Source organism: Salmo salar, chromosome ssa20, assembly GCF_905237065.1.
Source record: "Salmo salar chromosome ssa20, Ssal_v3.1, whole genome shotgun sequence".
Classification (NCBI taxonomy): Eukaryota; Metazoa; Chordata; class Actinopteri; order Salmoniformes; family Salmonidae; genus Salmo; species Salmo salar.
This window is the reverse complement of record NC_059461.1, coordinates 25,976,523-25,991,736: the sequence shown is the minus strand read 5'-3', so window position 1 is coordinate 25,991,736 and position 15,214 is coordinate 25,976,523. Positions and strand designations below refer to the sequence as shown.

General features: G+C 42.3%; 1 protein-coding gene across 3 annotated transcripts in view; it reads right to left on the bottom strand.

Moving 5' to 3' along the window:
* The window catches only part of LOC106580381 (transcription factor 7-like 1-A), a 46,146-nt gene that overhangs the window by 21,195 nt on the left and 9,737 nt on the right, over window positions 1-15,214 (bottom strand). The gene's annotated exons all lie outside the window — the stretch shown is intronic.

The following is a 15,214-nucleotide window of genomic DNA, read 5'->3' as shown; positions in this document are numbered from 1 at the left end:
ACAGACCACAGTGTAATTAATGGTGTGGGAGCCAGCAGAGAGCCAGAACTCTGACAGACACCTGTATGAGACTCATATGCTGTTGGAGTCAGACACCGGCTTTTGGCAGCAGGGGGAGAGGGATGTGAACACAGCGGACTGGAGGGGGACTGTGAAATCGCAGTTTGTCAGGGAAAAAACACGATTCCAGCTGTGGGCGCCCATCGACTAGCGGGTGGGAAAGGACAGCTGGAAGGAAGCTCCATCAGGAGAGGGGAAAGGCAGGGGTGGGGTCTCCGCACTAAGCCTATGGCATCCTGGTGAATTGTTTTGGCCTTTTGACCCAAGCCAATCTAATCCACTTTTATTGTTAGCATTTTTCAACTTGCTATCATAGTTGTTATCATTGGCTTAAACATTACTGTTTTCTTTTCCATTTTATTTGGCACAGAGTTTAACACAATTGTTCATTTATGGCCGCCCAGCCCATGTGTAACTCCCCATGGAACAGGGTCATGTATGGAGGAGTTGTTTTATCTCCTCCTGAAAGCAACACGTTTAAAATAGATTTTCTAGATCAGTCTTGGTGTGTGGAGCTGGTGCTCAGACCGATGCAGAGCTCGGCCATCTGGTTTGTGAATCAGTTTAAATACACCATACAGCAGACTGTCATACATGTGCATTTTCTCCATGGTATCCAACGATTTCAAATTAATTAAAAGGGTTTTCATTTCAGTTTCCGCTGCATTTGTGGTATCATAGATATTTTACATTGCCTTTTGGGCCTAGAATACAACACGATTCCAAAGCCTCAGCATGTCAGTGGTAATGGAACAACATGGCGGTTTAGTAATTGCGAGTTGTTTTGAACATTACGCCGTAGTTGAATTTATGTTCACTATGAAACTCCCCAAAATGGCTGGGTCAGCAGCAGGCTATATAGAGAGAAGGATGAATGACGTGCATCTCAGAGTCCCCATCATCAACCTCTGCCACTGGGGCTTGGGTCTTATCAGGCAACCTTTGACTATTTCGCTGTACTGATTTGAATGGTTTAAGACCATTTTAACAGTTTAGCTGTTTCAGCTAGTTTACTCATCTCTCTCTCAAAATCCATATCCCAGATTAAAATAAATAAAATGTCTACTTTGCATGGAAAAAAGCCATATTGTACAATAAGAAATGACACGTTTCCTCATCTTACATAAACCAAGGCTGTGCACTTAATACATTATACTGTTGCACAAAGTCTATAAGGGGGAAAACTCGCTGCATGCATGTGAAAGATGACAAAAACCTTTTCAAGGCTTAAAAGGAGATGACAATCATCTGTGCAGGATTAGATTTTTAAAGCTTCATTCATCACTCTGAGTTCATAGGGAGAAAGGAAGCTTGGATGACTGAGGGTTAAACATGGAAAAGACATAACAGCAGGGGGAAAGGGAGAGAGGGAGAAAAACATTTTCAGGAATGAGTTTGTCGGAGCAGAGGGTATTGTTTCCTGACAGCTGGGGTCCAATAGAGTACTGAGGGGGGGGATTCTTGGAGTTGACATCAGTCCTCTTCATTTTCACCACACTGCTCAAGGCTGAATCGCAGGTCCCAACTAATGGGCCCAAGTCCATACAACTGTCAGGAGGCCCTTGCTTTTAGATGCTGCTAGCTCCCTATTGAAACTTTATTTTGTTCTGTGCATACTGCTTAATGAATGCTGCTTTCTGGAGGGAAAACCAAAACAATACATTTTTCACTGTCTAATCTATGTCAATCACAAGTCTCTCCACAAATGAAACAAGCCCTATTGTGAGCGTTTGGTCTACCCTGGCCTGACCATGCCAGCCCCCAGCTCTCCCGCCCCCTCCTTCCCTTATTGGACAGCTTCTAAGGGGACTGGGGAACATACCCTGAGGCACTTTTAAATGTGAAATGAGCCAGCCTACTTCATACAATTGCCACTGTACTCGATGGAGTGGCTGGTTAGAGAAAGACCCCTTCAAAACGACCATCTTCCCCAACCCTCCCTGTAAAATGTCTACCTCACACACCCAGTATCAGCAGTTCCTATATCACTGTAGTCAACTACACACCAGCGGCACACTACGAGAGAGGGAGAGAGAGACAGAGGTGGTAGGGGATCAACTCAGGGGGGCCTCAGAGTTAAACTGCTTTCTAGAAATCCCCCCCCCCCCCACACACACACACAGGTCAGTGTTCCTCATGCAGGAAAATCTGAGAGTTTTATATAGTACTTTCCTTCTCTCCAAGTATGGGGCGGGAGCCCCAAATTAAAGTGTGAATGCCATGTTCTCTCTTCAAAATAACAGAACATTTAGGCTAACAATCAAGGGACCCCTATTCAATCAAAATCAATAAAAAATTGTGTTTGACTAACAGATTTGAATAAATCCCCCTAAAATAAATGCACGTACATAAAACCCAGAACGGAACGCATGGTAAATAGGAAGATACTATTAAAAAGGGGGTTCCCATGGCTGACGTCTTGTTGAATAATCTGTAAAAGATTGAAACCATTGAAAATAAAATCAGCAATTACACTTTACAGTAAACTTCAGGCAGTCATGTAATGTTTTGAAGATGCCCTTAATTTCATTACAAACAAACACAATTTGAGCAGGCCTAGGTTGGCCTCCATAGAGACACTGGTTTCACTGTAGAGACTGCTCTGGTGAAGAGTTTCAGAAGCTGTGAGAGCTGTGCAAATAAAGTCAACTTCTGCAACTATCTGATCCATTTCCATGGCTCTAATTGTCTTCCAGCCTCCCTCTGCCTCCAGAACTCAGAATAGACATCAGTAGAATACTGTGCTACTTATCAGGGACCCAGATGCAACAAAGGTGGCAAAGTCACCACAAAACATTTCCCAAAAGCCAAGATGAAGCCCTTTGGTTTTTCGAACAGAGAGAATACAACATATGCTCTGGGGCATGCGGACTGCCAGAGTTGGGTTCTAATTGTTACATTTCTCTCACAGAGCAGGGGGAAACATGGCCAAGTGTCTTTGTCATCTCTGAAGTGTGTGCTGTCATACTGCTGGCCAGGCAACAACATCAGAGCATGGAGGAGAGGAGAGGCAGATGTCTGGACATTTGTTGTCAAAGTAAGTCAGACACTCTGCCAGAGACAGAAAAAACAGCCCAAACTTTTCCACTATCTGCCGTGTCGTTACAACTCATTGAAAAGGTTTAATCAATCTGTATTTTGACACGTTCTCAGGGTCTTTTGTTCTATAGTCAATTAACTACAAAAATGTGTCTTTGAAAATGTCTACAATGTCTATTTTAGGGACCACACACACACACACACACACACACACCACTGCACCGAATGTTGATCTGCCATTCGTTCGGCGCGGTGTATTTTAGGGTTCACCCGCTGGTGGATGTCATTTTCGCACAATTCTACATGTAGAACCGGTTTGCACTAGGTTTCTAAATTATGGCCGGCACTCGGTTCATAGGTGCTAAGTACTCTCGGCCAGCAAACACTACCGGTGTGTCTGTGCCGAGCAACCTTGGCTAAAAATCCTATTTCTTGCTCCCCACATCACAGTGAATCTCAGTGTTTGGAAATCACAGTTTAATGTTCTAACTTTTGATGATGTATATAAAGTTAAAAGTTGTAGCTGATGACATCTTTTTTGAAATGCGCATTTTTCACGTACAGTATGTTGACACTGGTATTGTGCTGGAGATAATAAAAATGAGGTTGAAAAGTGGTGGAGTTGCCCTTCCAATACCAGCAGGTGAATTGACAGGGACACTCCAGGGCAGAAAACCTGCCTGACGGGCAGGTTGTCTGCTCTGGGCTGGGGCCATCAACCCCACTCTCAACACTCTCTTCTCCAAACAGCAGGGAAAGAGGAATGCTTCCAGGGATTGCTCCAGCATATATGTCAATCACCTACTTTGTGGAGAGCCCCTCCTCAATGTTTTCTTTTGCCCCCCCAACAGAAAATAAATGGGCCACACAGCTTGCTGTTAAGAGTGAGCTGTTAATGATCCTCTACCCATATGAACAGCAGCACCACACAATGGCCTTGCCAATCCTTACGCCATAGTCCCTCCCTGTTTATTTCCACTCAAATCACCTGCTTATGCGAGCCATTGCCACCTCTACTTGATCTATGCATGACATAAAATGAAAAAATGGTCTCAAAATTTGAATAAAGATCCATTGTTTGCGGACATTACAGGCAATTACATAGACAATTATTAAGCAAACTCCAGCCCTCATTGTGCTAATTAGTGGTTAATTGACGGGGAAACGATGGGCAGTTATGCTGGTCAGCTATGCTGGTCAGCTTGGCTGCTACTGGCCACAGAAATAGCTGTTAGTGGAAAAACAGCCCATTATCCAGTCTGCTGTAAAGTGGATTACCTTAAGAGGAAGTTGTCCATGAAAACAATACTGAGGAAAACGAAGGAATTTACAGAGAAAATATTATGGTGCCTACATAATTGATGGAAATAATAATTCGTTACCGTGAATATAGCCACACCCTGTATTTATCATTTCTTATGTAAACATAGACATACACTGCCCACTTTTATAGAGTTGTCAGCAATTAACAAAAATGTTTTCACATTAAAGAAAAATATTACCTTGAACCAGTGTTTACATTGATCTTTGTGTCTAATAAAAGTTGATGAGCTAATCCAATGTAATAACAACTAGAACACTTTATCAATTCACTTTCAATGCCCCCAAAACAGTCCTTTAAGGATAAACTGTGTGCCAAATGCACAAGCCTTTAAATGGATACATTGCAAACTATGCCATTTTGAATCTGAGAACATAAAAATGATAGATGTGTTTGGTAGGATATGTGAAAAGCAGGGTGATATTTCTCAACGCCCCAGAGCAGACACCCAGGTTATGCATGGGGTTAACCCTGAGAAGGCTGCTGTCTCAAGCAGTGTCACTAGCATCCTTCTCATGGCTAGCACATTCAAAGTGTCCATTAGTACGTGGAGGAGTGAAGTTAAGTGACTGTGACAGGGGCACTCCCTCAGCTCTCTGAGCCTCTATTGTGACCAGGTTGGTCGCCCTGCTCTCTTATTCACAGCCAGGGAAAAACTGGGTCAAAGGTCAGCCATCCAGAGTGCACTGGTTTCTATGGCAACATGGCCTATTAAGGCCAGGCTCATTGGCCTCTTAACATGCTCTTGTATACAAAAGAACTATTAGCGCAAAGAGGGAGAGAGGAGAGTGAAGAGGGGAGGCAGGCTGAGGGAGGTCTTAAAAACACAGTGGAGGGGCTTTGCCAAGATTCTAAATCAGTTACACACTGTGCCAAACAGTCCCAGATAAATCCAACATAACAACCATCCATGCTTTCTTACAACCATCAGTCTTGGTCAAATAAAGAGGTGACATCACTGGTCCATGCTCGTCTACAAACTACAAAGTTGACACAGAAAAACTTGCAGAATCATCAACACTTTTTTTTAAATTCAACCTTTATTTAACTAGGTAAGTCAGTGAAAAACAAATTCTTATTTACAATGACGGCTTATCCCAGCCAAACCCGAACGACGCTGGGCCAATTGTGCGCCGCCCTATGGGACTCCCAATCACGATACAGCCTAGAATCAAACCAGGGTCTGTAGTGACGCCTCTAGCACTGCGATGCAGTGCCTTAGACCACTGCACCACTCAGGAGCCTAATTGGTTTGATGCTCAACAGAAGGCAGCTTGCGTTCTTCTACACATGCATTAGATCAATTTGTAAGGAATTCTAAATTACACAAACATGAAATAGATAAAAATTGTATTGAACTCAGTGAGCTTTAGTGTCATATGACTAGTTCATGTATATTCTGAAAAATGCCATATTGGTCTGCAAGTCCGGATTTATTTAGGCTGTTATTTAGGCTGCTAAAAATCAGGTTCTGTTTGTAAAGTCCCCACTAATGAATTTTGACTTGCGTCACATTCCACTAGGCTAGCTGCAAAAACAAATGTATACAGAATCTCTTTTTACACAAACAAACAGTGCAAGCCCAAGATATACCTCTTATTTTGGCCTTTCTGAATGGTGCCTTGAGGGTTTTACTAGAGAGAAAAAGACTGTGGCATTAATGAGACTGCATTTTTTGTAGCTCAAGCAGTTATTTGTATCAGGGTTCATTTTTATTTGGGGGGGGGTGACATGATCAAGAATTATTGCCAGAGTTTAAAGAGCGTTGCTACAGCAAAACAGTGAATGTCTCTTTAAACAAAGTACAGTATTGTTTTACTTTAAGGCAATTTCAAATCAGATGTGGTTAGGAAAAGAAGCACTTGTTGGGGTGAAAGTTTGGAATAAGTTAGCAATTGTATTACAGATAACAACAGCATGCTGGTCAAATAAAACAATGTATAATTAGAGCCACAAGAAAATAATAATGTGTCTGGCAGGAGGCTCACTTTCTCATTCAAAGAGAGTAGGCAGTCACGCTGTTACACTCAATTATTTGAAGTCAATTATGTGGTATCTGGTTTCAATTGTGATAGACTACACTGGTAAACTCAGTATTAATGCGGTCCAATGTCAAGCCGTGCTACACTTATAACGGAGGAGACATTGTCCGTCTTTCACGTAATTTCCCCTGGCACTGTTTGTCCAGTAACACAACATTTTATTGTTTGGGGAGCAGCCTACTTTCATTGAAATGCACAGCCGTAAACCTCTGTAATTAACTCCAGAACTAGTTGTGACTAACAGTGGTTGGCTGGATGTTTAATGTAAAGCTCAAGAGAGAAATCAAATTAACCATCTCTGTGTGTGAGCTAAAAGTGCAATATCTACACAAATGACATCAATGAAACCTGCATTTTTAATTTATACCCAAACACAAAACGTACTGACAGAGACAGCATGGGTTACCAACATAATGGAGTGTGTGGTGCCAGCCAAGCAGGTTAAGATGTGATAATAAGTCCACCATACACCCCCACACAACAGGGTAAATACCTCTACACAGTAATCACTTCTAAACTGAGGTAGAAACAAAAAATAAACTTTTTCCAGAAAATGTAGATAAATATTTACACCTCTGGGTAAATTTTATCTTAAACGAGGATAAGTCTGCCAAATGTTCTATAACTCCTCAGACCAGCTGACACAGGCAGGAGGCCATGAAGCATCTTTGAGTAAAAGTCAGTATGAAAGAGGAGTGGTTAGGTGGGGTGCTGGGGAGAAGGAGAGAGAAAAGAGGCCTAAATTAAACACATTTGTTTCTGCTCTCACATACCACAAGTCTTATGAAAACAGAGGGCTGATTGTGTTCACTCTGCAGCCCCCCACCCCCCCACTCCAACTCCACCCCCTGCTTCCCTGCCCCGAGCACCAGCCCCTCCCCCCACACACAGCTGCCTGCAGATGCCTCCTGTGTTTGCACTGAGAGTAGGCACAAATCTCAGGGCCTGAAGTCTCAGCCCTGCCTCATCTCAGTTTTACTGCCTGACACCCCTCTCACCCCACTGCTAACCTAGTCTCTCTCTGACACACACACACTGTGGGTATGCATGCCTGAACTTGCAGCCCATACATCAGACTTAAAAAAGCGTATTCACATAAAAATTAGTAATCAAACAAAGTCAGCCCTTATTGCTGATTCACCTTTTTAGAGAAAAAAAAATGTAAAATGCACCAAACAAAGGAAACAATAAAAAGTACAAATATTCAAATGTTCACTAGTACAAACATATATAAAATGACACTTTCCAAAGAAAGTTTCTGAAGAATTTAGGCCAATGGAAAGTCAGAGTAAGTGGTCAGCCCATCCCACTGCCTGCCAGTGCCCTGCCTGCCAGTCCCCTGCCTGCCAGTCCCCTAATTCCAGAAATATCAATCTTTAGGAGGGACACGGAGCAAAACGAGCCTGGGTCATAAGGTCCTCTACCTCTTCAAGGTTCACCAAGTCGTCAGAGCAAAACAACGGAGTAGTAAGCATATGCAAGGTACCTTCCCCTTCCTGAGCACACAAGAACCGCTCAGTCCCTGTCAACACTCAGGAAAAACCTCTGGAACAAATACTTTCCGGAGTGTTTGGAGGAAAAGGGAGGAGGATGAAATTCAGTGAGCTTAAAGAAAGAAAAAAATCTTTACGGATAATAAATGCCATGTCAAATTAAATCAAATGATCTGTATCTGAAAGGGATTATAGGAAGTACCAAAAGGCACAATGCTAGCCAACAGTCCTGATGAATGCCAATGATATCGTGGAGATTTTCATGATATCAGGGAGAAATGAGGGCCACTAAATGTCAATGGAATGATATTGAATCAGGTTTGGGGTCAATTCCATTTACATTGCAGTCAATTCAGAAAGTGAACCAAACTCCAACTAAAATTCCAATTCTCTTCAATGCTTTTTAATTTAAAAAAAAAATACATTTCAGTGTACTTCCGGAATTGACTGAAGTTAAATGAATTTAAAAAAATTCATTTCACCTTTATTTAACCAGGTAGGCTAGTTGAGAACAAGTACTCATTTGCAACTGTGACCTGGCCAAGATAATAATTGACCGCAACCCTGATAGAAATCCATAAAAATGTAACTACACCAACTCATGGCTAACCTTGCCAATTTCAAAAAATATTCCAGTCTTTGCATATTACTATCATTCAATCTGAATACATTCTTATGAGAGGGGAAAGGTGATTATGACCAGGGGCTGCAGCAAATATCAGATTCCCAGGCAGGGGCAGAGCTAAGGGGAGGCCCCTACCAATTACACTGAGTGTTCAGGAAAGTAGAGCCAAGACCATGCTGCCACAGACCTACCTGAACACCAACCACTCTCCACAAATCACCACTAGAAATACTGCGTATACTGTTCAGCTCGCAAAGTAGTTTTGTTGAGATTGGAGAAAAATATCTTGATATATTCTTTCCTAAAAAAAAACAATTCTCTCCCACTTCACAATGCAACAAACTTCTTCCAAATCCAAAGTGCTCACTCCTGCAAACAATTAGAGATGACCTGAGCACTGTAAGCTGTGTGTCAGATAGAGAGGGGGAGAAGGAGCTGATGGAGGAACGAAGGGGGAGAGAAGGGAGAGGGGAGCTTGTGCACAATTACAGCAGGGATTTATGGCCTGAGAAACAATTTATAAATCACAGCGCCTGAGCTAATGTGATCCAGATTGCTCGCCATGCAGCTGCAATTTTGGTCTGTGTGAAACTGCATAATAAACCTGACTGGAGGTCATTTGTTGGGTGGTGGTGGGGCGGAGAGAGACTGGAGTTGTGGGTGGGGGCTAACGAGGGTGAGGTCTTTGGCTCGCAAACTCTGGAGGTGTTTTGGACAAAAATGCTGGGAGTCTTATATGTTGGGTGGGAAGTTTTGCTGAGGTGCAAAACAGGATTGTTGATCTTGACAGATGCTCGAGACGAAGTGTTCTTGCGTAAACCTCACAATATGACTTTTCACATGCAAATAATAAGTCAGACGTTTATAAAAAGCTCAGTAAATCAAAATGCCATTTTGTATTGCGGTGAAAGGTAATTGAAGGAGAGCAGCAAAGCAGGCCTCTAGTAAAAATACTAATCTTGTCTTTGAACAAATCATATTTATACAATGGCACTAGCCTAGCTTGCAATAAGACGCTATATCCATGTCTCAGGCACAAGTTCTAAGCCAATGTCATTACACCCATGTGAAAGTATTTAGCCACCATAATCAAATCAATGAATTAGACCGAAAATGAATTTTAGATTGTGATGGGGGGGAAAAAACAAGAATAGTGTGGCTTTTTCCCTCTCTTTTCGTATCTTAGGGCTGGTGTGAAAAAGGGAACGGATGTGCTCAGTGAACCCGGGGCTTTGGTGACCACTCAGCCAACTGGCCCTGAACCTTGACCTCTCACCCTTCACCCTGGGGGGCAAACAAAGCTCTGAGTGACATCTGAAACAGGAGACCCTATGGGGAGAGAGTGTCTGGAACAGGGCTGAACTGACCCATTAACTCTGCTGATAAGATTTAGTGCCTTTTTTTGTTGTTTCGTGTCTTAAACCATGGGGTAGCACACAGCTCAATCAAAATAACGAAGCAAGCAACTCATTTGAGGTTAAAGTCTTCATCTCATTTATTTGCCAACGCCTCCATATTATACGAAAACAAACAAAAACTGTTCCCTAATGAACGACTTCACCCGCCTGACGCCAAGCTTAGCTGTGATTACCAACAACAAGCAGGAGGGGGGTTCCATGGAGCTAGTGTTAATACATGTTTAACGAGGGGCTTTGCTAAGCCCAGACTAATATGAATTATAGCAAAGGAGGAGGGAGAACAGAATAACATGGCAAAACACATTACTGAAAAATACAATAAAGATGAAACAAACAATTCCCAGTCTGTTTATTAGGAGCTCACTGAAAATGATTCACCACTCTTCCAAAACGTTTCAACACAATAGCTCATGTAAATAGCCTTCTAGCATTAGCATGTTGTAAACAAAAACACTGGAGAAAGTTGATGGAAAATGTGGCATATAGAAGTGATGTGAGCCTTGGTCTCCAGAATGCTTAAAGCCACTGTAGTATTTAAATCAGGCAAGGAGGGAGGAAGACTGGGTGAAGGCAGCATTCTGTAGCTCAGCTGTGAGGCTCTAAGCCGTTGCCCTAGGGTCTTTGTCCTGCCTTTCAGGGCAGGTCTGAGGTAGTCAAAGACCCTATTCATGAACAGCGCTCCCCCTGCCAACACCCATACAGCCCCAGTCAACTCAGCCCACAGCTATAGAGCCTTTCCATTTCACACGAGAATCAGACTTGCCCCCAAAGCCTGCTTCAGGGATTTCCAATAGCAGGCCTTTCCAGCCCATGTACAAATCAAACAAAAGGACTCCTTGGACTATTCCATGTCATATAGGCTTGATTAGAGCTGTTTTTAATGTAGCTAGCTGGTCTGACTATGCAGCAAATAAATCATTCACATTTGTAAGGATTTTGTATCAAACCATGTAAATGGATGAGGGATTATGCCAGTGGAAGGTGTAGAGGAGTGTGCATCCCAAAGAGTCGCCATATTGCAACTGCACATAGAGACCCCACACTATTTTTTGTGTGGACATTTTTTCAGAATAAATTTCAAGTCTTATTCTTTAGTATACCATTGATCAATCATGCTAGTGGACAACCATTTCAAAATTCTGAAAACATATTTGAAGACAAATGTGGAAGTGTCAAATGAAGGAATCACAAGGACAATCCAAGGCAGAAGGAAGAATCCCAATATCACTTGAAACCGATGTTTTATGATCTCAGCTGGAATTCATCAGTGTGTAGAACATTGCATCATGGTTTTAAATATGCCATGAAAGGCCATAAAACTACAAATCAAACTATGAAAAGCTGTAAAAAAATAAATAATTATAAATTAAAAGAATATATACATACATACAATATACACACACATCTCATCTGTCTAACTGGATCCACAAGTCTAGGTGGAGACAACGAAGCTACACATTTCAGATTACTCGAGTCTTCGCTTTGGCTTTAATCAAATTTGACGCTCTGTAGAACATTGTGACTCCTTAACAAGTACAATTGGTTTACAGGGGTTATGTGGAGGTAGCTAAGGGCACCCAGGGGCAATATAGAATTGTATATGTTAGGACATCATCCACATCAACAAGCTGAATGATAACTAAATAACCATTTCCGTTATGGCATTACACTGAAAGCTCTGTCAGCGTCCATCAGCTGTGCTCCTAGGACTGACTGTCACAATATGCAGAGCTGGCGGTCCAAAACTGCTGTTCCACCTATATGCCTTATCCCAGAGCAACCTTGGTTTTTGATTTGACCCACCTGGAAGACCAGGTGTGTTGAATTCAGGCAATCACTGAACTGATCAATTAGCGCAGCTGGTCAGGTGTGGTGCCTAGTTGGACCAAAATCCTGCAGTACCTGCGACACTCCAGGAACAGGGTTACCTACCCCTGCCTTATCCTAAGACCCTTGTTTGAAAGTGTTGCATCTTCCCCAGACATCTTCCTCAAAAAATGTATAATTTGAGTGAAAGTTTGTAAATTGGGTAAATAAAGCAGATACACTCTTCCAAGATACATTCATCTGCTGCTTTTAAATGTATTCAAGCTTACAGTGCATATACTATAAACACAAGCGTTATTACACTGTAAATATGTATGAAATTGTAATAGGAGTTGAAATGGAAGTAGCACGCCAGTTCACACTTCAGTGAACTTGTTACACATTGTATTGACTCATGAACACTCATATTTCTGACAAATGTTTTGAAGTGTCATGTAATCACCAAGGTATGTACGACTTATAACCGAGGAACACTTATGTATGTCCAAGAAAACACATTTTCATCCACCTGTGTTAATGTGGCATCTAGGACCTTTCTGTAGAATGAATGCAGGTGCTATGTGCGGTCTCGACATCCCTTACCAGGAGACTTGAGCCGGGACGAGCAGTGCAAAGCCACAGCACCGTTATGGGGATTTGCTTTTCTGGAAGGAGACAAACTGATTTACAACTTCAACAAGAAGAGCAGCTGCTCCGCTCACTAAACTCATCATGGAAAGATACCCATTCATGTCTTTTTATAAACTGGGTGGTTCAAGTCCTGGATGCTGATTGGCTGAAAGTCGTGGGATATCAGATCATATGCCACAGGTATGATAAAATATATATTTTTACTGCTCTCATTACATTGGTAATCAGTTTATAATAGCAATAAGGCACGCGTTGGGTTGTGCCTAAGAGCAGCCCATAGCTGTGGTATATTGGCCATATACCACTCCCCTTTGGGCATTATATCTTTAGTATAGTACAGGTTGGAGAGTCTACTCTGGCCATACTAGTATATACTTAAGAATTATTATTTTTTACCTACGGTAACCTACCTGTAGTTACTATACTTACTGTATCCTGCGTTCTTGGAAGTAAAGATTGCAGAGTAGACCTAGAGAAAGCATTTCCATGGCCTTCATATGAACTTAGGTGAAACCAGATTAATATCTAAGTACCAAGGAATCTAGAACTGTATGATCTGATAGTATCATGCAGCTGTCTGATTGGCCTGCAAGGGAAGGGCAATGCATTCTGGTCCACAGCAGAGTATCGCTCTGTGGAGGAGAGAATCCCTCAGATAAGAGAGCCTCAAGGTCTGGAAGCTGGCCGACCTCAGGATAACAACCAAAAGAATAGCAAGGCCCATATCTACCCCAGTTTATGCTCCCACCACATCTCATCAACAATCTCTCTTCTTCCCTTCTCAGCTCCCTCTGTCTCCTGCTGCCTGCAGAGCTTAAATTAAAACCAGCTGTTTGGAATACCAGACTGATGAAAACCTATTTAGATTTTTTTCTTCCTGCTGTACAATCAGGTTTTATAGCGTGGAGTGAGGACTTTAGTGTACACTTTAAGAGAGCTAACGTTACTTAATGTGCTATAAAACGGGGCTCCACGATATGAGGACCACATACAGAAGGAATCCCAAAGCCCTGAGTAGTGGTGCCGTCACTGTGTCCCATCCATCAGCCAGGGCCCAATCACCTGGGAAGCAGATTGATTACCCAGACCCCTTGATAAAACCAGGGAGCCAAACTCCCTCCTAAATGGAGGCTTACTCCTAATACCGTAGAACATAGACATTAGTGAGCATGAGACATGCTGGCATTAACATGATATATTATCCAGCCTCCACAACCTCCTGCTCATGTCATGACAACCGTTTTATTTTCAATACAATTAACAGCTGTATGGCCTTGCTAGGAGCTCCATTGTTTAGGGGAGGATTCCACATATCACGATGGTGGTGTCATGGCTTAGCCCTTACCTCCATGCCGAAGTTGACGAGTTTGTCTCTGAGACTCAAATTGCATTGCTTCTACCTTAGCTCATCTGGCTCTCTGAGCCCCATGACGGCCCATCCCGAATACGCTAGAAAAATAAGAGCATCTGCTAACAGAGGGCTGTCCATGTACACCACACAGTACGCTGAGAGCTCTTTTCCCTTTAGGCATGGGGGAGGTCAGGAAACTGCCTTCACAGTGACAGTGTTGAAGTTATATTATGTGGAATGAGTGGCAAACAGGTATACATGATCCACACTCTGGTGTCCTGAAACCTGCTGCTGGGGTTTAAATTGATAGTTCGGGATTTGTATCTACTTTATCTACTTCCCCAAACTTAGATAAACTTGTGGATACCATTTGTCTCTGCATTCAGTGTGAAGAAAGTTCCCAACTTGCGTTAGCGCAATAAAATGGAAGTTTATGGGAAGCTGTTCCTGTAGACTTCCAGTCATTGCACTAACGCTAGTTAACATTTGCTCGCAAAACTACCTCAAACTTGGTTCATACTGGACAGAGGAGTTCAGCTGACTCTGGGGCAGTAGATAAAGGGCTTCAGAGTCAAAATCCCAAACTATCCCTTTAATGTTTCGCAACATTACATTGACTCAAGCCATTGACTCATCTCACTTTTTAAATGTGATAAACACTTACTCGCTACACTTATTCAGTCGATCCACAGACCACACCGTCATTTACCATGTGTGCGCTTGGGTGGTCTGTTTGGAGCAATGCACATCTTTTGGTTAACACGTTACTTCAACGGTCCATGCATTTCTAGACTCCCAAATAGCAAAATTCACAAAAGGGGCGATAGCAGAGATTCTTGTTGTTGTCTTCTCACGTTGGAAAGATTACCAGCACTGTACGCTTATTTGAAAGAAAACCTACTGCATATTTAAATAATAGCTACATGTAATGAAAGTGTAGCTTTTTTTAACATTACCTTGCTACTCTGCTAGCAGCTTGCTAGCTAGCTGGCTAAAAACAGCAAGCAAGCTAGCCTTTTATCTTAGCACATCTCCCCCATGTGAAATAATCAGATTTATAAATAATATGCCCTGGAAAATATTATTATACTTGCCAGTGTAACCTACGACAATAACCTACATTATCCCAGTTTGATATTTTTTTTATTTAACTAGGCATGTCAGTTAAGAACAAATTCTTATTTACAATGACGGCCTACCTGGGAACAGTGGGTTAACTGCCTTGTTCAGTAGAATAATGACCGATTTTTACCTTGTCAGCTCAGGGATTCAATCTAGCAACCTTCGATTACTGGCCCAACGCTCTAACCACTAGGCTACCTGCCGGCCCTGATATGCTGCTTGAATGCATCAGATAAAAATACAGCACATGGTTACAGCTGTTACCCTTTCAAAATAGCCTACAATC